This window comes from Anabrus simplex, chromosome X (assembly GCF_040414725.1).
Source record: "Anabrus simplex isolate iqAnaSimp1 chromosome X, ASM4041472v1, whole genome shotgun sequence".
Lineage (NCBI taxonomy): Eukaryota > Metazoa > Arthropoda > Insecta > Orthoptera > Tettigoniidae > Anabrus > Anabrus simplex.
In genome coordinates, this window is record NC_090279.1 from 94,429,812 (window position 1) to 94,453,396 (window position 23,585).

The following is a 23,585-nucleotide window of genomic DNA, read 5'->3' on the forward strand; positions in this document are numbered from 1 at the left end:
ACCTCTAACATACTGTCGGTAATGTTCAAATTCAATAATTCAATTTTGCTAAATGTATAGATTTCAATTGAGAATGTTAGAAGTTAAAACTAATCTTTCTCAGTTTCAGCATTCTACATGAGTAATTTTGTTAAATTTTATTTTTAATTAAGCATGAAAAATGAATACGCATATAACTAGCTTGCTTTTTAGAAAACTCCCAGCCTTTGCGTTGCAAATGCCTGCAACTTGTGTGTAGTAGCCAGGGTGCGAAATCGCGGCGGGGAAATGGAAGTCCTCCCCCCCCCCCCCACTAAAATTGCATGGGGTGTTCCTTTCATTATAAAATAAACAGGAAAATGTAGAACCCATGAATTATTACTGGAATTAATGATTTTTACTGGGCATATATTCATTAAAATATCAGAAATAATTCAAATTACTGCTAAACCTTGAGAAATAAAACATCGCAGCAGTGGCAACTCCGCACCTGCAGCCTATTGTTGATGTTTCACGCTGGCAATTCCATCCTCCCTTGTCATTGTTGTAAGTAGCTTGAGTTTACACCACTCCTGTACTTCTTGAAGTGGGTGTGTTTCCTATAGGTATCAATAGGACAATATTCACTTGAGCAGGGTACAAACTGACAAATTTGTTCAGTCAACACATAGCCCTGGTAGAGGAAAGTTCCAGTGAAAAAGCAATAAACCATGGAAACTTGCGCGTCGTGTGGCCTTTCTTAAGATAGCGATTCTCTCATAAATTTCTCAGCTGATTGGAATAACGTAATGTTTATCATTCCAGTTATATCAGCAAAATTCGAACAAAAAGGTCTCAAAATTACATTTTTCTGGATGGAGAGGGTAATTAAAATACAGGGGAATTTTGTACGCCCCCCCCCTACCAGTTAGTGCCTGAAAAAAATTAGTAGTTAAGCCCTATGTTCCTTCTCAACCCCCCACCACTTCTCTCTGATTTCACACCCTGGTAGTGGCAATATATCGCATATCTAAATTTAATGGAATGAGGATGATGATGAAATGATGAAATGTGGATGGTAGTTTCAGAAAGAAATTGCGATATGTAGTGTGTAATTTTAATTATGTTTTTGCTGTGTTATTTACCTTTGTGTGCAATTTGATAGTGACGCTGTGAATGTTGAGTTGTTCTTTACTCTGTATGCTGCGACATGTTGTAGTAGGGTTCAAAATCTTGAGAGGATTTCATTTAGGATATCTGGATCTTGTTATATCAGTGTTGTTACGGATATTCTTCTGTATCACATCATTACCCCACAGCAGCTATATCCGGTATTTATTTGTGATGATTTAGGTAACAGTTGGCTTCCTCTCTGATTTATTGGTGTGTAAAAGATTTTCAGGGGTGAGTGATGGTGAGTTTGCATGGGGTCGAATCCTAGGATCTGCAGTCCTGAAAAGCGTTTCCATGGTTTCCCGATTTTATCATTAATTAACCTTAATTAATGCTGCTGCATACCTAATCTTATCCCTTCCCTTGGAGTTGTTAGTGCAACATTAAACTGCTAGCAGGAATGGAAGAACAATCTTCAGGAATAAATTCTGGCTGTTGGAAACTGTAAAAGGTAGTTGCTTGAAAGTAAAGCCAATAACATATTAATAGAATAACCTGTGATGGCCAGAACAAGTAAACATGGTACACTACAGTATTGGCAATGCGTAAGGATTGACTCAATTAGCCATGGGTACGAAGCTTGTATTACCTGTAGGAGAAATTATAGTATTAATTGTTAGTGCAGTATGTTTACATTTACAGTAAAATATCACAAAGTGACTAATGAACACTGCTATTGGTTGAACACCACTTGGTTGTGTCATTAGACATGACATGCGTAAAAAAATAAAGAAAAGGTACTTAAGTAAAGGTTGGTGGCATTGTTCAATGAAATGAGCTGATAGCAGTATTGTATAAATTTTTGTCTTCATTTCAACAGAATTTTCTTCATTTTCCATTTCCAGTCTTCTGGGTAGAAATGTGAATCAAGAACCTCCTCAGTTTTTCTCTCTCCACCACTCCTTTCCTTCCTTGAATATTTTTTCTACTTTACTGCACTCTTCTCCGTACTCTCCTTTCCGTATCCATTCACCCCTTTCCGGACATTCTCCAATGTCTTTCTCCTATGACTTTCTCTGTAATTACTTACTATGGAACTTTATCCTCTTCCATTATCATCATGTGTCCATACCATTTCAGCTTATGGGTCTCTTATCTTTCCTTTCAGTTCAGGGAATCCAATTCACTCCCTCATTTCTATGTTTCTGACTTTATCACCTTCAGCTCTCCCTATTATTTCTGTAAGGAATATCATCTTGGCCTCTTGCATACTGCGTTCATGATGTTTTTTGTTGTCCATGTGCCTGATGCATATGTCAAAATTGGTGTGTAATACATTGGGTGCAAAATTTTCTTGCATTCCGTTGGACGTCCCACACATTGGTAAAACCCATTGGCTTGTTCAAGTCTCTATCCAATTTCTTAATTTATTTACTCATCTTCTTGAATTATTTTCCCCGAATACTTGAAGCTTGATTGAAATAATAACATTAAGTTATTTACATGTAATACTTGAAGCTTTCCACAACTTCTAATGATCTTCCATTTACTTCAATATTCCCACTTCCTTCTCTGTTACCTCTCGTCACCACTACTATCGTACTCTCTTGCACACGTATTTTTATTCCATATTCCTCCATCTCCTGATTCCTTACATTATCTTGCTCTTGTGCTTCCATTTCTTCTTCTCCCCATATTACTGTGTCATCTGCAAAGCGGAAGGCGGAACAAGGCCAGAATTCGCCGGCACAGCTATGACGACATACTTACGGGACCTCCTGGGTAGGAGGGGTTTCGGGTGGGGAGAACTTAAAAGATACTGAAGAATTTTCACCTTGTATTTCCTCTCCCTTCACTTTCCTTCAGCCCCCGCCTGGATTTCACCAGCATCCATTTAACCTATTTTATACGTAGTTATTTCACTTATATATTCGCATACTAATCTAATTTTACTTACCTGTTATAAATTCCTGGCGACAGGCCGTCTTGAACCAGCGATCTTCAACTCCGTAGTCCATCATGTCATCCACTCCGCTAACATGTTACTTGATAATTTGAAGCGTAAACGATGTATATATAGATACATATAGTACATTACCAGTAATAGAGATGGCATTGCAATGCAGTTAATATTTACCCCAAAAGATGACTCTGTCGTCTCTCTCTGAACTGTCGCCAATTTAACTTTTACGAGGAACAAAAATACTTCAAACTCAAATCACTAGTTTCATTACCAGCCGTGTGATTATTGTTTGAAGACAAAAACAAACCAGTCGTGTGTCCAGCTATGTTATAGTCTTGATTGCTATCTTAAGAGGAAATAGGCCTACAAGTAGACGAAAACAATCGAGTTCTGTGTCCAGCTCTGTCATAGTCGTGATTATAGTTTTAAGAGGAAGTATAACTAGAGATAAACAGTCGAGTCGTGTGTTCAGTTCTGTGATAGTCGTGATGATTGTATAGTATAGTATAGTACCAGTGCGCCTTACTTCTGATTTTCTCATACTGATCCTTACTCGCGCCATAAATCTGGCAACTTCACTTTACATTGTCAAGGAGATACTCTCTATAATGCCTAAAATCAACAAAAGGTTGTATTTGAGTATTTGTTTGCGGCAACAACTGCTTGGAATTTGAGATCGTGTCGAGAGGAATAAAAATGACTACCTGTCTAAAGTAAGTTGCTTTACTTTGTTTATAAATATTGACAATACGATTTTGTATCATGTGATTTATTGTCTTGAAATATAAGTCCATGAATTGAAATAACAAGCAATTGGTCAGCATTCCTGTGTCAGCTGTTATGATACAAATTATTCCGTAGGTACCGTATGGTACCGCACGGCGCTTACCATGCCTCTCTGTTTACTTTCTCCTCCTTACTTCTAAGGGTAACAATTCATACTGTAGTTGCAAATAATGATTTATGTGTGTCATAAAACTCTATAATTGTATATTTTACTTTTAAAAATTATACGGCATGACATACTGAACCACTGGAATCTAAGGTATTATCCGAGGAAGATGAAGGGGGTCTCGCAGATAACCTTACGGGAGGTCAATCACGGGTACCAGCAGAAATAGTGCTAAAGCAACAAATTCCGCACAGGAGTAGATAATCCATGTCCGATAATGATTCATGGCCCGGGAAGAGAGCGAAATCATCACCTAATCCACCAGGTACCTGGATGGTGTAGGGCCTAATTTCACTCCAATTCCCTAGTGCGAAATTTTCCACTTTTCGATATAAGATGCCGACCGAAATATGAGGGTTTTCTTTACGATGAAATTATGAATTTCTTGTGCTCTGAAGTCAACAACTACCGGTATATGCTTTTTACAAACGAAAAATAACCCCGAAGAAATGAAAATTTCATCGGCATTTTCCTTCTAAGTGGCTATGTGTAAGTACCACAATCAGAAAAGGGTAGGTGCAAAATATTTATTACGACATATATATTTGGGTGGTATTTTAAGGTAAATAAATGCAGTTGTTTACACTTCTTAGTGTATCTGACACCTTGAGATTCAATGGCGTACATCACTATATCGCTCCGACAAACCAAAGCAGGAGCTGTGCGGCGAACGAATGCGAATTCCGCGGCCGCACAGAATGCGTCACGTGTAGTGCGGGCGTTTGTGTAAACAGCATTTTGCCATTCTAAACTAGTGAAGAGTGGAAATAGGTGACTAAATAAGAAAAGGTGAAGTAATATTACTCGTATTTCCTACAGATATGTCACGTCTGAGCTAATGTTATATTTCGGAATTCCAAAGGGATATCACAAATAAACCTATAAACACCGTTTCTTCTTTTGTTTATTGCTCAGTAATTTGTAAGTGATATTCTGTAACAATATTAAGCATTCAGTTCCATGGTATTCTAAAGAGGTAACAATTTTTATGTTCCAACCAAAAGCTATGTCAAGCGCCGTACGGTACCGTATGGTACCAGGCCCTCATTTAAAAACCAACGATTCAATTTTTAGAAAAAATGACTTTTAAATGTTCTCTGATATGTGAATGCTGGGAATATTAAACAAAAATTTTAAAAAACGAAAATTGAAAACTCCGGCGTTCCCGGGTTAAGACGAAGTACAACTAGCCAAAACAATTAAAACTCCCGTTCATTGCTGCATCCATACTAGTAATTATTATTTTACGAGGGAGTACATCTACGCAAACACAAGAAGTCCATCTTCTGTCTACTCCTGTGCCAACTTTCGGTGAGTACCCATAAATTCATATCTTGTCTCAGTGGTTGCAATATACTCGTGTGTATAGTGTTGCTTTCCTATTCGTGATGTCATCACCAAAAGTGTACTTCCAACAACAGTCGCTCAATTAGCAATGCTGTCGCACCTAACCGAACCTAACCTAACGTGTCACTACCAGTGGTTTTCGGTGGATCACAACCTAACCTGTCACTATCAGTGGTTTTCGGTGGATCACAACCTAACCTGACACTACCAGTGGTTTTCGGTGGATCACCCCGGTAAATGAGTAATGCTGTCGCACCTAACCAAACCTAACCTAACGTGTCACTATCAGTGGTTTTCGGTGGATCACCCCGCTAAATTAGTAATGCTGTCGCACCTAACAAAAACCTAACCTAACCTGTCACTAGCTTTGGTTTTCGGTGGATCACAAGCTAACCTGACACTATCAGTGGTTTTCGGTGGATCACCCCTCTAAATTAGTAATGCTGTCGCACCTAACCAAACCTAACGTAACCTGTCACTAGCTTTGGTTTTCGATGGATCACAACCTAACCTGTCACTATCAGTGGTTTTCGGTGGATCACCCCGCTAAATTATTAATGCTGTCGCACCTAACCAAACCTAACCTAACGTGTCACTACCAGTGCTTTTCGGTGGATCACAATCTAACCTGTCTCTATCAGTGGAGTAAAACTTCAGACCTTGTCACGCAAGTTTGTATCATAGTAATCATGGCTGACGGTGGGCGAATGGACACTGCCATTGGTTGAAGGCTAGTCCAGTGAAATGTCGTTCCCATAATTCAATGCAGACAGAAGTTATGACCAACTTACGCGATGAAAGGACCTAAGAGTGAGGCAATGTCAAAGAATAACCATATGAAACAAATAAGAGTAAGAATATCTGGCTATGTTGAACTATGGTAGTGACATTTCATAGGGCAAATCTTCAGGCGATGCAGAGTCCATTCGTGCCAACGCCAGCCACGATTATATAACAACGTGATGAAATAGTTGAGACGTTTCGGTGCAGTAATAACGATTCTAAACAATTGAAACCATAGATAGCGCTAGTTATGCTTAAATATGAATACGAAATACAGGCTTAAATCCGCGCGACTTGTGATTGAATATAAAAAAGAAATAGAGGCCTAATTATTAGTAGTACGTAGCGTTCCCGACACCGGAAGAAAAAAATCACAAGGAAATGTAACGTGAATAATAAACAATGTATAATAGAGAAGAATGTATGTAAATGGAACCAACCTTAATGTAGTGGAGGTTAGGCGACGACACGAAAAAACAACACGATTGAACTTCTCATTCACTAATAATTTGACGTGACGGCCACACCATTCACATACTCTGCTATTTGAAATCAAATTGTGACGTGCATAGAATTGAAGTAAATCATTGAAGTTGTTCTTGTAATTCGCTGAAAAACTTGTTACATTAATAACACATCCATCGTACGATGCCATGTCAATATAATTAGATATGTTTTCTGTATCAACAATGGCCAGATGCACTGGATGCGCTATGTACGAAGAAAGAAGTACTATCTGCGCACTTTTTAGTGATAGATTTACACCCTAGTGCTGAAGTGGTCGACTTCGGTTATCTTCGAGATTCGTATTGGCAACCTTTGAAACACAAACTAAGAATCGCTTATCATCGCTGTGCGACATCTGGCGTACACTTTAAGTACTCGTACTGTTGTTGTTTACACAGCAAAGCCAAACTATAGAATTCATGCTAGGAACACGTTTCGCAACGGGAAATGTTATATAGTATTATATATTGTGTGTGTGACACAGTTGTTTGCTTAAAATAATAAAGGTTTATAAAATTCATATCGATCGATCATATTATCTATTCAATTCAGATTTCATTTCCATTCAGTTGGCAGTATTAACGGAACCCTTCTTACTTCTCCAACGAGTACAAAAATCTATCACTAAAAAGTGCGCTTCTATCAATCCTATCATTTCGTGACCAGTAAGCGACATATAATGCCGTGGTGTATTAATGTGAAGAGAAACGTCATTGTGGTCCAGGGCTAAGTCGTGCGAGTCGTCTGCGAGAAAAGTAAATAACCTAACATAACCTATGTGAAAACAAATGTAATTGTGGTCCAGGGCTCAACAAATGCAATTGTGGTCCAGGGCTCAGTACCATTTAGTTCCTAAGTACAGTGGTTGGCAGCATCGGCGAGTCGTGCAAGTCGTCTGCGAGAAAAATAAACATAGGACAGTCATACCGCGCGTAGATATTGCCGATGCAAGCGGTAACCATGGTACTAATGATGCGTGACATAGACTGAAGTTCTAATATCAGTGGTTTCGGTGGATCACCCCGCTAAATTTGTAATGCTGTCGCACCTAACCAAACCTAACCTAATGTGTCACTACCAGTGGTTTTTGGTGGATCACAACCTAACCTGTCACTATCAGTGGTTTTCGGAGGATCACAACCTAATCTGTCACTATCAGTGGATTTCGGTGGATCACCGCGCTAAATTAGTAATGCTGTCGCACCTAACCAAACCTAACCTAATGTGTCACTACCAGTGGTTTTCGGTGGATCACAACCTAACCTGTCACTATCAGTGGTTTTCGGTGGATCACCGCGCTAAATTAGTAATGCTGTCGGCAGCCGTGAAGATGGTTTTCCGTGGTTTCCCATTTTCACACCAGGCAAATGCTGGGGCTGTACCTTAATTAAGGCCACGGCCACTTCCTTCCCATTCCTAGGCCTTTCCTGTCCCACCTATCTGTGTCAGTGCGACGTAAAGCAACTAGCAAATAAAAGTGGTTTTCGGTAAATCACAATTGCTTTCGTAAAGGATGCTAGAGGCTGTTGGCCGCTTCGCGGTCCTAACATGGGGGCTTATGCCCACCGACCCCCTTTTGCTTGTCTCTAGACCAATGGTTTTGCCACTAGCCAGACTTAACCAAACCAGATCAGTGCTTTTCCTACTTGCCGGACGTACTTAATATTCGTAAAGTTTTCGCGAAATCAAGTCAGCCCCATCATATCGCGGCGTTAATATCTATTTCACTATCCAACTAGTCAATTTTTAACCCAATCTAGTGCCAATCTAGTGGCTGTGAATTGTGTTACGCAGTCTCAAACAGCTAAATATACCAGACCATTAATTCATACATTTAGCGGCTGCTACACGTTCCTTCGAATTATCCGCCATGTTTGCAAACAGCAACTCGCTAAACACGTCATACATGACGTCATATAGACGCACGAGCAGCAGCCGCGGAGCCCGTGGTCGCCCGTGCCGGCGGATCCTAGACTTATACCGCGGAAGGCCTTTGCCTCCTTGGTTCCCACCTTTTGTTGTATACTCTTGTGGATTTCATCCATGATTATTGTTACGGAGATTTCCGTGGTAGTTAGAGATGAAAGAAGGTGCGGGGGTGAACAGGTCTCAGGCTACGAAATTAAAGTTAATTTAAAATTTAACAAGGTTATATTTTCTTTGTAAAATCAAGAAATAACAAGCATGGCAGGTACAGAGTAGCAAAGCCACTATTCGAGAATATACAATTACAGAGTTACAGGATGGGCTCCGAGAGCCAAACCCACAATACTTGAACAATTAGCCCAATCTCACGATATACAGAAATTCAACAAAGGGGCAGAAGACCCCAATCATGCCCAGGAGCACTTGCTCCCAATTACACAGAAAAGCCTCCACGAGGCATACAACACTCAATTTTCGAGAAAGAGCCACTCGCTCTCAATCAAAGGCCACACCAAACTCCACCTTCAAGTTGTCCTCTAAGGATATAGACACAGGGGTAAAATACCCAACCTACTGAGGCCTATTACGTGAGAAAAAGGTTAATTACATGACCTCTAAAATAACAATTTGAGAGGAGGGGATCTGCACTCCTAATACATTTTGTTTAAAACCTAATCTGGCTCTAGGCCGCTAATGCAAGGGCTAATCCCATACTACAGAGGTGACTTTAGAAAAGAACAATTTACATTACATTAAGGAAGAATCGGTTGTGAGAAATAAGTTCACCTCAAAGCAATATGAGTGGGAGCTCGAGAGGGTTAAGCACTCTCTATCCCAATATGTAGCTTTAAAAGAGAATAGATGCTAAGAGTAGTTACATTTTAGGGAGAAGTTACATGGTGGAAACGCTTCGGACCCGCCCCGAGAGTTAAACTGCTGAGCTAGCAAGAAAAGAAGTTATTAAATGGCAATTACCTGGTTGTTGAACTGCTGCCCGAAGAAAGAGACGCTTCCCGCCCCCTGCTACGTACTTTACACACCAAAAGCTGTTACTGGATTGGCCCGGAGACCCGAAAATCAGCAGTTTATATACTCTCGCGGAAAGTTCGAGACGTTTTTGGAATAAGAACACCCGCCCACAAAAACTTTATTGGCTAGGGTTAAGCAAGATATTCAAGTTGGGGGAAGATACATCAGATTGGTCAGAAATTAATTAAAGAAATTCGGGATTGGCTAAATACAAAACAAGGGGAAAGAAAGGGGTATACAGCCAACTTAAACAATAACAGAAAGAAATTTAACAAGAAACAAACTTTTGCAATAAAACTTTCTCCAAAAAACAGTTCTTTCACTTCGCACTAGGGTGCACCATTGTAGTTTTTCAGTAGTGTCCTCTAGAAGAGAAGGTTCACACTTCTTACTATAGGTAAAAGTAAAATACATCAAAAATGACCCAGTTCAAAAACTCCAAAATTTCCAAGTAGTGACATCTCCTGAGAAACTTGAAAATTAATACCGTAGATAAAGTTCAGACTTCCTCCAGCAGAGGAGTTTCAACTGGCGCAAATTTTAAATAAGCGGCGTGGAGGTGTACCGCCCGGTACAGACCTCCACCCCCCCAAAGTTCCTCCAAGGGGTAACACGGAAGAACATAAACTTTTGTTTGAATACAAGGTCCAAGTTATGATGTTGATATGGAGATTAATTGCAGAAGCATTTATCAAAATTGTTGAAATTTGATTTGATCCAGTTTCAAAAATTCTCGTAGTAACTGCTGAAGTAATGTCTTTATGTTTGTAGAAGTTGAATTCAGAAGCAAAACCATAGTTTTTAAAGTTGAGGAAAAATTTTCTAAGTCCACCAGGTATTGCAGTAAAATCGAAGAAAAGGTAGTAATGTTGAACTGGAATGTCCATATAGCTGGATATGTACTTCAAACGTTGATAATTTTAACGGCCAGACTAGCCGCCACTGCTTGAGTTCAGAGGAGGCCACCCGGACCCCTCAAGTACTTTGAGATACCGCTCGCCCGCACTATGAGAGGAGTAGTGGTGTTGAAGCACGCCGCGCCCGCGGCGAACATATACAGGCTGCGGGCCAGTAGCAGGTTGTGCGCCGCACATCAGGCTTGGCCGGGAGGAGGGCTCCGGCTCGCCGTACACAGGTTGGCCTCACTGGAGAAGGGCGGGCCCGTACCCTGCCTCAGGAGCGGTACGGCGCCGCGCTGCTGCGGGGGCACTGAAACATTAAAGTTCGGCGGCAGAATTTTGTTGGACCATCGTCTTTTTGAGGGCACAGGCTTTGTGGAAAGGTTGAGGGGCCAGCGGCGTGCAGATATCCATTTCATGTACAAGCCACTGTGTGTAGTAGAGCAGGAGACGGGAGCATGGTAATGGCCGTGGCAACGACAGGATGGCAGTTTAACGGTTCGGGGAAGGTTTTACAAAAATGATTACATATAAAACAAAATATTATAGAAGGGGCAGAATGCCTTAAAAGTGAAAACTCAAAAAAAATATAACCTTCATATTCCTTTCAAGATTATATGAAGCAAGTTAGCACAGAAATTATACAGGTTTCACCTGCTACAGGTGAACCCTAAATATCCTCTCGGTGGCTGGATTGCTTAACAATAATGTGACCGGCGTAAGGAAATCTAGAATGATACACGGCCCATGAAATCTGGGGGCAAGTTTGCCCGCAGGAACAAAATTCTTGACCATCACCTGGTCACCTACCTTCAAATGGGTGGGTCTCCGTCCACGATCATATCTTTCCCTAACCTTTTCATGAGAGACTTTAAGATTGGCTTTAGCCTTCTTCCAAAGATCTTTAATGTTGTCTGCGTCTATTGTCTCAGGTAGAATGTCACTCAGAGACCAGAGGTTAGAGAGCGGCGTGTTGGGAACGAACTTAAACATCAAAGAAGCTGGAGTAAACTTGTGAGATTCATGAACCGCCGAATTCAAAGCAAAAGCTAACCAATGCAGGGACGTGTCCCATCTAGAATGATCTTCATGATGATAGGCAATAAGCGCGGACCTGAGATTACGATTAACCCGTTCAGCCAGAGATGGTTGAGGGTAATAAGCAGAAGTTGTCACATGAGATATGGACAGGTCAAAGCAGAATTTACGAAATAAATTAGATGTGAAAGCCTTAGCATTATCAGATACAATATATTGACACGGACCAAAAGAAGCAAAGATAGAATTTAGACAAGTAATGGTGGACTGAGCGGTAGCCAGCTTAGTCGGAAATAACCAGGAAAATCTTGTAAAACCATCTACGCATACAAAGATGAACTTGTTGGCATTTCCCTTCGACTGGGGGAAGGGTCCTACATAATCAATATACAGGCGTTCCATGGGGCGCGATGCTTGATGAGAAGACAAAAGGCCTACCTTGGTGGACATGGTTGGTTTACTAAGCAAACAGGATTTACAAGCCTTTACTAGTTCACGGATTTCACCGTCCATACCCTTCCAGATGAACATTTCACGAATCTTCTCACGAGTTTTAAAGATGCCTAGATGCCCTCCTAATGGGGTCTCATGATAATATTTGAAGATCATAGGTACAAGAACAGCTGGAACGACAACTTTCATCATCTTATACTGCCTCGATGGGCAACATAAAACACCATTCCTCAGAACATAAGGGACGACATGTTCCCCAGAAGAAAGGGTTTCCATTATCGGAGCCAGCGTCGGATCTTCACGTTGGTATTTCTCGATATCCCTAAAGAGCATGGGAGCATCTGTTAAGATGGCATTAACATCAGATAGCATGGACTCGGGAGGACATGAACTATCGACCGGTTCATAGGTCTCAACGTCGTTGGAAAACATACGGCTGAGTCCATCAGCAACAACATTTTCGGTACCTCTGATATGCCTGACATCGAATTGGAAGGCAGAAATACGGATGGCCCAACGGGCTATACGACCAGTACGACGCGGCCTACCTAAGACCCAGCTTAAGGCTTGATTATCTGTCTCCAGGTCGAATTTGACATGTTCCAGATAGAGACGGAACTTTTCTAAGGCAAATAAGACTGCCAAACCTTCGAGCTCATATATGGAATACTTTGCTTCTTGAGCCGATAGAGTCCTAGATGCATAGGCGATGGGTCGCCTCCCTAGTTCAGTCTCTTGAAGAAGGACTGCAGCTACCGCCGACGACGACGCGTCGGTTTGGGCGATGAATTTCTTTGAGAAATCAGGCATAGCAAGGACAGGGGCATTACAGAGAGCTAATTTAAGATCTTCAAAAGCGGCTTGTTGAGAAGGTCCCCACTCGAATTTGATGCCTTTCCTACGAAGAAGGTTCAAGGGCGCCGCTCTATTAGCGAAGTTAGGAATAAACTTCCTGAAGAAATTCACCATACCAATGAACCTTGCGATACCTTTGATGTACTTAAGGGGTTTAAAATCACGGATGGCCTGTGTTCTAGAATGATCGACGGCAACACCATCAGGTGACACAATATGCCCTAGGAATGACATAGAGGGCTTAGCAAAGGCAACCTTGGACAACTTGTCAGTTAACCCAGCCTTACGAAGGCGATTGAGAACTTCTCGCAGATCTAGATGTTCTTCAAAGGTCTCCGAAAATACGACGACATCATCCAAGTAGTGATACAAGTACTCAAATTTGATGTCGGAGAAGACCCTATCTAGCAGCCTAGTGAGTACAGCTGCTCCCGTGGGGAGCCCAAAAGGCACGCGGTTGTATTCATACAAATTCCAATCCGTGGCAAACGCTGTAAGATGTTTAGACTCTTCCGCTAGGGGAATTTGATTGTAGGCCTGATTCAGGTCCAAGATAGTAAAGAACTTGGCCTTATGAAACCATGAGAAGCAAGAATGAAGGCCCGGAAGAGGCACAGATTGTAACACCACCTTCCGATTGAGAGCCCTATAATCAATGACCGGCCTGAAGCCACCTTGGGGTTTCGGGACTAGAAAAATAGGCGAAGAATACGCCGACTTAGAGGGCCTAATAATACCATCCTTCAACATCTGATCGATGATTTCTTTCAGAGCCTTCATTTTAGGTGGAGATAGCCTATAAGGTGGAAAACGGACAGGAATCGAATCCGTGACCTCAATTTTGTATTCAATAAGGTCAGTAACACCAAGAGTATCAGAGAACACCTCTGGAAACGACTGACACAACTTACGAATACTATCAGCCTGCTCCTCAGGTAGATGTCTAAGGTCTAACAACATCTCATCCTGGGTAGGGGAAATAGATGAACATGATGCAGAATTACATTTTAACAAGGGGATTTTACAATTGGAAGCAAATTTGAAAGTGCACGACCTACTCTGAAGATCGAGCACAAGACCAGTGTAAGAAATGAAGTCAGCTCCCAATATAATGGGGCAAGACAAGTGCTTGGCCACAAACAATTTGATTTTCCATGTAAATTTAAAAATACGAATTTTGACCTGTAAAGAACCTAGAATTTCTAATGGAGATGAATTAGCCGAAACATATTGGATCGAAGAGGAACAATAGTCAGGAAGTTTACAAACAGATTTCAATTTTGAATACCATTGATCCGAAATAATTGAACAAACACTGCCTGAATCTAATAGAGCTGTTATTGGTTCATTATTTAACTCAATTTTAAGAAAAGGAACAGGTGCGGGGTTATCCGCCGCAATCCTAAGACATTCTTTGGGGCATTCAAAAGATGAATTTGAAGATTGAACGTTCCCTGAATTTTCGACCTTTTTACCAGGGGCTGAGCCTCGGGAAGAGGGATTAGTCGACTCAGCCGAAGCCACTAGTCATTTTTTATTATTGGCATTGGTGGAATTTGCACCAGAAGTTGAGCAGGAGGGGGTGCTTTTTGAATTTGGGCAATTCCTGGCGATATGTGAGAAAGCCCCACATTTAAAACAGCCTTGTGATGAACCAGCTCCATTAATTGCCCTACTAGTTTTGACCAATGGACATTTATTGCGAAGATGGTCAGGTGACCCGCAAGCATAACATTTACGGGGATTGAGTGGTCGGCGAGGTGGAGGCCGAGTATTACTAAAAGAAAGAGGGGGTTCTTTCGCGACACGCAAGGAATCGGCGTATCTAACTCCTTCCGCTGAGACGGCCAATGCTTCAAGTTCAGAGAAGGTTTGCGGGCACGCCGCGAAGCACAAATATGACCTATAAGATGGTGAAATGCCTTCCACAATAGCCTGTACAATCTGATCCTCAGGGAAGTGAAGAGCAAACACCCTGGTATAGAACTTAATGTCTTGTATGAAATCAGCCAGATTTTCATCCAATCTCTGTACTCGATAATAGTACTTCTGAATCAGAGATGACCTCGCGCGTGCAGGAATAAAATTTGCAAGCAGATGTGTGTGAAAATCTTCAATAGATGACTGTTCGGCAATGGCTCTTACTATTTTGTCTGAGAGAATACCTATTGCATAGGGATAGATGATTTGCAAAATCTGACATGGGGAAAGAGAAAAAACAAGCGCATGATTCTGAAATTCAACTAAAAACCTTAAGAAAGAAATAACTTCACTGGTAGTGTTAACAGAAAACTTCGAGATACCTCTGAGCAACATTGCCAATGGATGAGGCAAGCTGCTGAACCCAGGTGACATAGTCGGTAAAGGTTTAAGTGGCAAGGACATTAATTCAGAACGTACATTATTCAATGAGTTACGGCGTTCAGACTCGTTGTCCAATGGGGCAGAGGTTGTTTGAGCCGCAACGGTTTTCCTATTGACGTCTCCCTTAGGAGGCTCTTCCTCGCTACCTACATTCACCGTGACAGGTTGATCAGTTTTGGGAGGAACTTCCCCAGTTAACAATTGGGTGACCTTACTAGATAATTCAGAAAGACTATCGAGAACCATACTAGCTTCCTTCCTCTGAACGTCACTCAACTTTAGAGACAACAGATCGTTAACTCTATTTGAAAAATGAAATAGCCTGGCTTGCACACGTTTAATTTGATTAGGAGAAGGATCATTTTCTTCAAAAAAACTAACTACAGATGCTAGCTCAGTAGTATTATCCGTGATCGTGGAAAGAGAGTCGTCAATTTCTTTCTCTCCCAAAGCGGGGATGGAAATGGGCAAATCAAGGGACTCTCTAAGCTTGTTTGTGTCTACTGCAACCGTGCCTCCAGATTGCACATTTCTGATAGTTAACTCATAGATCAACTCTTCCTTGCGCAAATAGTTAAGATGGAGAACATCGCGAGGGCCGGGCATGATGACAGAACAATTTTGAAACAGAAAAAATCAAAAAATTCCAGCAACAGAGAAAATTGTTAGACTTCGGATCAAAGCAATGTTTACCCGTCAAAAGGGGCTAAATTGAGACCCATTCAACCACGCTCTGCTACCACTTGTTACGGAGATTTCCGTGGTAGTTAGAGGTGAAAGAAGGTGCGCGGGTGAACAGGTCTCAGGCTACGAAATTATAATTTAAAATTTAACAAGGTTATATTTTCTTTGTAAAATCAAGAAATAACAAGCATGGCAGGTACAGAGTAGCAAAGCCACTATTCGAGAATATACAATTACAGAGTTACAGGATGGGCCCCGAGAGCCAAGCCCACAATACTTGAACAATTAGCCCAATTCTACGATATACAGAAATTCAACAAAGGGGCAGAAGACCCCAATCATGCCCAGGAGCACTTGCTCCCAATTACATAGAAAAGCCTCCACGAGGCATACAACACTCAATTTTCGAGAAAGAGCCACTCGCTCTCAACTTTAAGCCTATCAAAGGCCACACCAAACTCCACCTTCAAGTTGTCCTCTAAGGACATAGACACAGGGGTAAAATACCCAACCTACTGAGGCCTATTACGTGAGAAAAAGGTTAATTACATGACCTCTAAAATAACAATTTGAGAGGAGGCGATCTGCACTCCTAATACATTTTGTTTAAAACCTAATCTGGCTCTAGGCCGCTAATGCAAGGGCTAATCCCATACTACAGAGGTGACTTTAGAAAAGAACAATTTACATTACATTAAGGAAGAATCGGTTGTGAGAAATAAGTTCACCTCAAAGCAATATGAGTGGGAGCTCGAGAGGGTTAAGCACTCTCTATCCCAATATGTAGCTTTAAAAGAGAATAGATGCTAAGAGTAGTTACATTTTAGGGAGAAGTTACATGGTGGAAACGCTTCGGACCCGCCCCGAGAGTTAAACTGCTGAGCTAGCAAGAAAAGAAGTTATTAAATGGCAATTACCTGGTTGTTGAACTGCTGCCCGAAGAAAGAGGCGCTTCCCGCCCCCTGCTACGTACTTTACACACCAAAAGCTGTTACTGGAGTGGCCCGGAGACCTGAAAATCAGCAGTTTATATACTCTGGCGGAAAGTTCGAGGCGTTTTTGGAATAAGAACACCCGCCCACAAAAACTTTATTGGCTAGGGTTAAGCAAGATATTCAAGTTGGGGGAACATACATCAGATTGTTCAGAAATTAATTAAAGAAATTCGGGATTGGCTAAATACAAAACAAGGGGAAAGAAAGGGGTATACAGCCAACTTAAACAATAACAGAAAGAAATTTAACATGAAACAAACTTTTGAAATAAAACTTTCTCCAAAAAACATTTCTTTCACTTCGCACTAGGGTGCACCATTGTAGTTTTTCAGTAGTGTCCTCTAGAAGAGAAGGTTCACACTTCTTACTATAGGTAAAACAAAAATACATCAAAAATGACCCAGTTCAAAAACTCCAAAATTTCCAAGTAGTGACATCTTCTGAGAAACTTGAAAATTAATACCGTAGATAAAGTTCAGACTTCCTCCAGCAGAGGAGTTTCAACTGGCGCAAATTTTAAATAAGCGGCGTGGAGGTGTACCGCCCGATACAATTATAATGAAGATTGGAGGGGATAAAGCACATCCTTATTGAAGTCCTGTTTCTACTTTGAACCAGTTTGTTTGTCCTATCGTAGTATTCATACTACTTACTCACTTTTCTTTCATGGCTTTTATAATTGGTTCTTCACCTCTCCCTGCCTTCTTTTTTATCAATGCATCCGAGACCACTTGCCATGGTACTCTGACATATGCCTTCTCAATAACGATAAATATCATCACTGAATCCAGCCTAAATTCCCATCTGTTCTCCATCATGTTCTTTAGGTTCAACAGATTGAAAACTTTTAAAATTATGTTTACACTGACTAAGGAGTATGATACCGTATGGAAGTGAAACACAGATAATAACTGGTGCCAAAAAGAAAACAAGAGTTGAAGCGTATTAAATGCCGTGTTATCAGAAGTTCTTGATCAGATTTATAGAACATGTCTCAAATAAAGAGATAGTGAATAAGCTTAATGAGAGGAGAATGGTTTGGGAGAATTTGATCCTGGGAAGTAAAATTTTGATAGAACATATCTCAAAGAACAGTGAACTTGTTCAGTTAGTTTTGAAGCTGATTGCAAAGGATAAAAATGGTAGGAAGATTCCAGTATATGGACCCAGGTGATCAGTCACTGAATTTTCAAGAAAGATCATCTTGTTGCGGTTTCAGTTCCATATAAAACTGTATGTTAGATAGCTATTAATATGATATAAGGTGTCATGTAATACTAGGGGTCCTTTGACTATGATCTTGATATCGATAGATAAGTTAAATTATATTTCCTATGGAAGTGATCACTGTTTTAGAAATCATGTAAAACTGCAGCTCCTTAGCTTTGATCGAAGTATCAGTCATAGAAAAATTGAGGTCCTATTGGTATGATCATAATATCAAGAGTCATGTAAAATTTTTGGTTTTTTGGTATGATCATAATATTGATGGTCATATAAAATGACAAGGTTGTTGCTTAGTCTGTTGACAAACACCATAAGTATCAATGACATCAATAAGGTAATATATTTTTCTGGCTTATGTTTCAGTGTAAGGTCAGTGGAAGTTATCAACCATCCCAGTACCTTCTAACTACTTCAGTTGTTCAGTTCAGTTTGCAGTGTGAAATGGACCTGGAAATAAGGATTAAAGAGGAACCAGCCTGGCTTGAAGAAAAAACAACTGCATCACTTGTAAGTCTCATTCCAGACAACTTTATAGAGGTCAGAAATTAACCCTTAATAGCTGAATGAGTTTGGCAGGGGCATAATTTTCTATGTGCTTCCTCAGTATTAACACCAGCAGTCACCAATTGCTGAATGGGCATCTATGCGTAGTACAACTCTGTTTTGTTTATTTGTCTGGCAATACACCACAATGCACTACACAAAGCTGCCAATTCTTAGGAACTTAAGGTTGGGCTTGGATTAGTCTGTACTTTTTACTGTCAGTATCGAAATTACTTTGGTTTAGGGGTTGCACCTTATTTATTTTTCCTCTCTGATTATAATAGAGGATGGTTGGCCGATCGTACTTTAAAAAAATCTAATATCCTCCTACAATACTGCATCAGCATTAGCACCACATGTTAAAATTTATTACTCCTACCATAATTAGTGTAGAAGAATTTAAATCACAAATCTTTCATTAGTGTTTTTGAGCCTGGATACACCAGTCTGCTAAACAAAATGTCAACACAGGTGTGATTATTCTGGGTTACTCTCACATCCACAATGTGCTGGAAGATATTATGTGTTTTAAGTGTTGTGTGTTAGTTGCTTTACGTCCCACCAACACAGATAGGTCTAATGGCGACGATGGGACAGGGAAGGGCTAGGAGTGGGAAGGAAGGGGCCGTGGCCTTAATTAAGGTACAGCCCCAGCATTTGCCTGGTGTGAAAATGGGAAACCACGGAAAACCATTTTCAGGGCTGCCGACAGTGGGGTTCGAGCCTACTATCTCCCGAATCCTGGATACTGGCCGCATTTAAGCGACTGCAGCTATCGAGCTCGGTTGTGTTTTAAGGAATGAGCAGATTTCCCTATGACATACGAGAGATGAAATAGCTCAAAATCTGAATGTACGTTCTCTCAAAATAAGTATTTTGCTAAGATGTTGAATTCTTCTAGAAAGACAGAACCATGATTAGCTCATTTTATTCCTCAAATACAGGTCAGATTCTATGTTTTATAGAGAACCATGTCTAAGGGCCTTAGAATGTATGATATATGAGAATAATTTCTTTTATATGCCACTTCTTAGTGGACTCTGACACTTTAATTACTTAAGGCACATTAAACAGAATTTTTTCTTTCCTCTTTGTCATTATTTCCCTGTCCTTTTTGTGCATCTTTTTCATCCATTCCTTAGTTCAGCTACTCTTCTCTTCTGTATTGAATGTGTTAAGTTGGTATATTCTAGAACTTGTTACTTTAATTGACTTTTATTAGTAACTTACATTATAACATAAGCTTTTAATCATAGTCCCTCCCTCCTTTAATGCTGACAAGGTTTCATGAATCCAAGAGTGAAAAATAAATGTCTCATAGTAGATCATAAAAGATCTTCTAAAACTGCAGATATACACTCCAACACTGCTGATTCTCCATTGATGGTGTCCTCATCCCCTCAGCTCCTCACAGAACACTGCATAACATGCTTATAGTACTAAAATATTTCATTTCTCGCTGCTTTGACTTTCGGCGACATCACATCTTTCACTGTTATATGACTGTTTTTTTATTTTACACTTGGAAGCATTGAAATATGTTGTTTGAAACAGAACTGTATTAATGTTTTATGTAGCCCCTGTGATCTCATCAAAACCATAGTAAAGAGTGTGATTCCATTATATCAAGTTATTTTAATCTGTCTATATACAAACTGTATGCTGAGAACAAAAAATCATTTAGAAATGTTGTAACGCTTCTAATTGGTTGAGACCACTTTTATGATTTGATTGATATGATTGAACAAATGAAAACAGTTCATACAATTTAGTGTTTATGCCTATGGCTGCTTACTTCTAAATTCTGTGTGAGATGGCCCCAATTCCATCCCTGGTAGTATATCTTTTATATGGCTAGAAAATGTTTTGCATTTTATATTTTGTTTTCAGTCCCATCCTTTCTCCGACATAAGGAGTGAGCAAGAATAGTAACACCATTCTCAGTACAGCCTTTGGTTATAACAATCCTCTGCTGGTAGAAATCTTCCTTAAACATTAGTGAAATTCTGAAAGTAACTGTAATACTGGAAATTAATGAATTAACATGCTCATTTGTTAATGACTGTATTTGTAGATGTGTGTTATGAGCATACCTAATATATCTTATTTTCCACAGGAAAATTTTGAGCATGTATCAGAAGTGACAGCTCTGAAAGAAGAAGTTAAATCAGAGTTAACAGAGCCAGGGGCATCGCAGGAAAACTCTCTTGAGGTAATGTACATAATTTGATAAGCCATTGTCAGATAATGGAAATGGGTAGAAAATGGCTCAAGAGATACCGGGGTTTGATCCATCTTTTTAGTGCACATGATTGATAGTCCTACTGATAATATACTTTTTATGAGATTGACTGTTTACATACCTAGTTTTCACTTTTCCTTCGTGTTGTTCCACGATCTTGCGTCATGAATTGTCCAGCAGTTAGGATTATTCCAAAGACCACTACTCTATGTTATTTGTTAGCTGGCAACATTCCTACTAATATTTTTGAATTCATAAATTAGTTTTGAACACAAAGTAGCTGAAAGATACATTCTTTTGTTACTGTTACAGGATATTTTACTGGTTGTTTCCAAATGAAACCCCTTTGTTATCTTATTGATTATATTAATTATTGTTTTGTAAATAATACAGTAATTTGTTGATACAAGTTGCAGGTGATGTGCTTGTTTACTGTGATTGTTCGCTTGTATACTACACACATTGTAGCCGTCTCTTGGCCAGTGAAAAGTATTGATCAGAAGATGTCACTACTGAATAACTGAGTAATATGTTATTTTAAAGTTTCCTAAACTGACTGGATTTCTTTGTTTTGTTTTGGTGTACATCAAAAAGTTTGAATTTTTCTCCATAGAAGTCCCTACAAAAAGCTGAGGTCATGCACTCTGGTGCAAGGTGGAATAATTAATGATTTAAAGAAGTTTTGGGTTTATAAGTTTTCTCAACTAAATTGACTTTAATTTATTTTGATACTTCAATGTTTTGCAACTATTCCTTCTCATCCCGCCAGCTCTGAAGTCTGGCCAGTCACATATTATCTGTATTTATTTTTCAGCCAATCATATGCTTCTTGTAACTTTTTAATATCAAATAAAATGAGAGGGTGTGGTCTGATTTAGCCCAGAGCCTTCTCGCACCCTCCCCTTGTGTATAAAGGCCGCGGCCTTTTCTAATTACCTTGTCTTATTCTCGTCAAATTTCTGAGTGTGTGCATTAAGACAGGTGGAGGGGTGCCTAATTCTTTGGCAGGCAGAATGTCAGCCCAGGTATTGGCCACCATTTTTCTGTATGTGTAGCTATCTCTGCAAACTCACATGAGGGGAAGTTTCTAATGTTTAACTATGTAACCACCTGTTTTCGAAAATGTAAACTTTCATTCTGCTAATGTAAAATTTCATACAGACTTAAATTGTAAATTGGGGATAGAGAGTGTGTTACCCTCTCGAATTTCCCTTCAGTTTATCTTGAGGTGACTATGATTTTGTAACTTTTTCTCCTGTAAATCACGCATTAACTTCTCTTTTGAGTCACCTCAGTTGTGTAAAATTAGCCTCTGCATCATTGGGCCACAATCCCAAGTAGAGTTTCAAAACTTGATTTACAAGGAGCGCAAGTTTACGACTGCATAGATTTTGAGTTTGGGCCAGTAATATTACCTGTTGTTCTTTTCTATGAAGGCCCAGTATTATGGGTACTAGATACCCCTGTGTAAAGGAATTGTAAATTGTAGGTTGTGCCTAGAGACGCCAGAAATTGTAAGGTTTTTTTGTAATGTTTCCTTGAGTAGACTGTAAGGAATAGGGAGCACAGCCTCCTTGGTTGAATTTAAAGAGCATGTAAACTCTTGTCTGATATTGGTGCAATTTTGTGTGGGGCCTTTGGAAGGCCGTATGTGTAACCTTTGGAGCAAGGTGCTCTTGAACTGTGTCTTGGGAGATATCTCTCCTTAACACAACATTTGTGACGTTGCAAACTTGTAAATTGGAGCTGGAAGCTCAAAACTTGTAATTTCCAACTCTTGGATTTCTATTCTTGTTTGCCATTTTGTACCTGACATTTTGTTCCTTGACCTAGTGAGGAATTTTGTTAAATTCGAGATCTGAAAAGAAAGATAACCTTTGTTTTAAAGTTTAAATTAATCTTTGATATCGTAGATAGACCCATTCAAGCTGACACCTTCTTTCAACTCTCTGCGTTCCACAGATAATCTCGGAACAATATTAATTAAACATGCAATGAATAAATAAGCCATTCAAGAGTTATCTTGCCTTTCTGTTTCATTCTTCGTATGGGATAGTGTTTGTGAATAGGCCTTGTAAAGTTCACCGTTACTCACCTGAACATTTGTTACAAGAATGAATTCATCATTACCAGGCTGCACATTTGATCACTGTCATCGTCCACTTCATAGCAAGCGTGTCTTCTTCTTTCACTATGACTATGTTGCTATGGGGTATTTCATTGCCCATTTATTGAGATATTCATTTCTCCATCTCTTCCAGGAGTTCTGGGTTAGCTGCTGAAAATATAGCCACGTGGGGAAGGTTGTGATGAGAGAGGATATATAATCATGATCAGAGAGTGTAGTAATTGGTTGTCCTATAAGGAAATGGGTTGTAGTTAGGTAAGAAGTGTCGAAAGGTTCATCATTTAGCTTTGGTGAGAGGATGTTTGTGTTTCAAGAATGGTCCATTCTTTGTTGGTGAAGCAATAAGAATCCATCACTTGTCTGGGGCGTTAAATCAGACTCTTGACAGCTGCTTCCCAGATTCCACCAAAGTGTGGTGTTGCAGGAGGGATGAAATGCCACGTCAGTCCCATGACTGCAGTTGTGCGAAGAATTGGTTTTCTGAGGGTTGTCTTGCAGGAAGGCCTTGATTTCTGTAGTTGCTCCAAAGAAGTTTGTGCCATTATTGCTGTAAACGTCCAGGGGTTGACCTCTATGAGA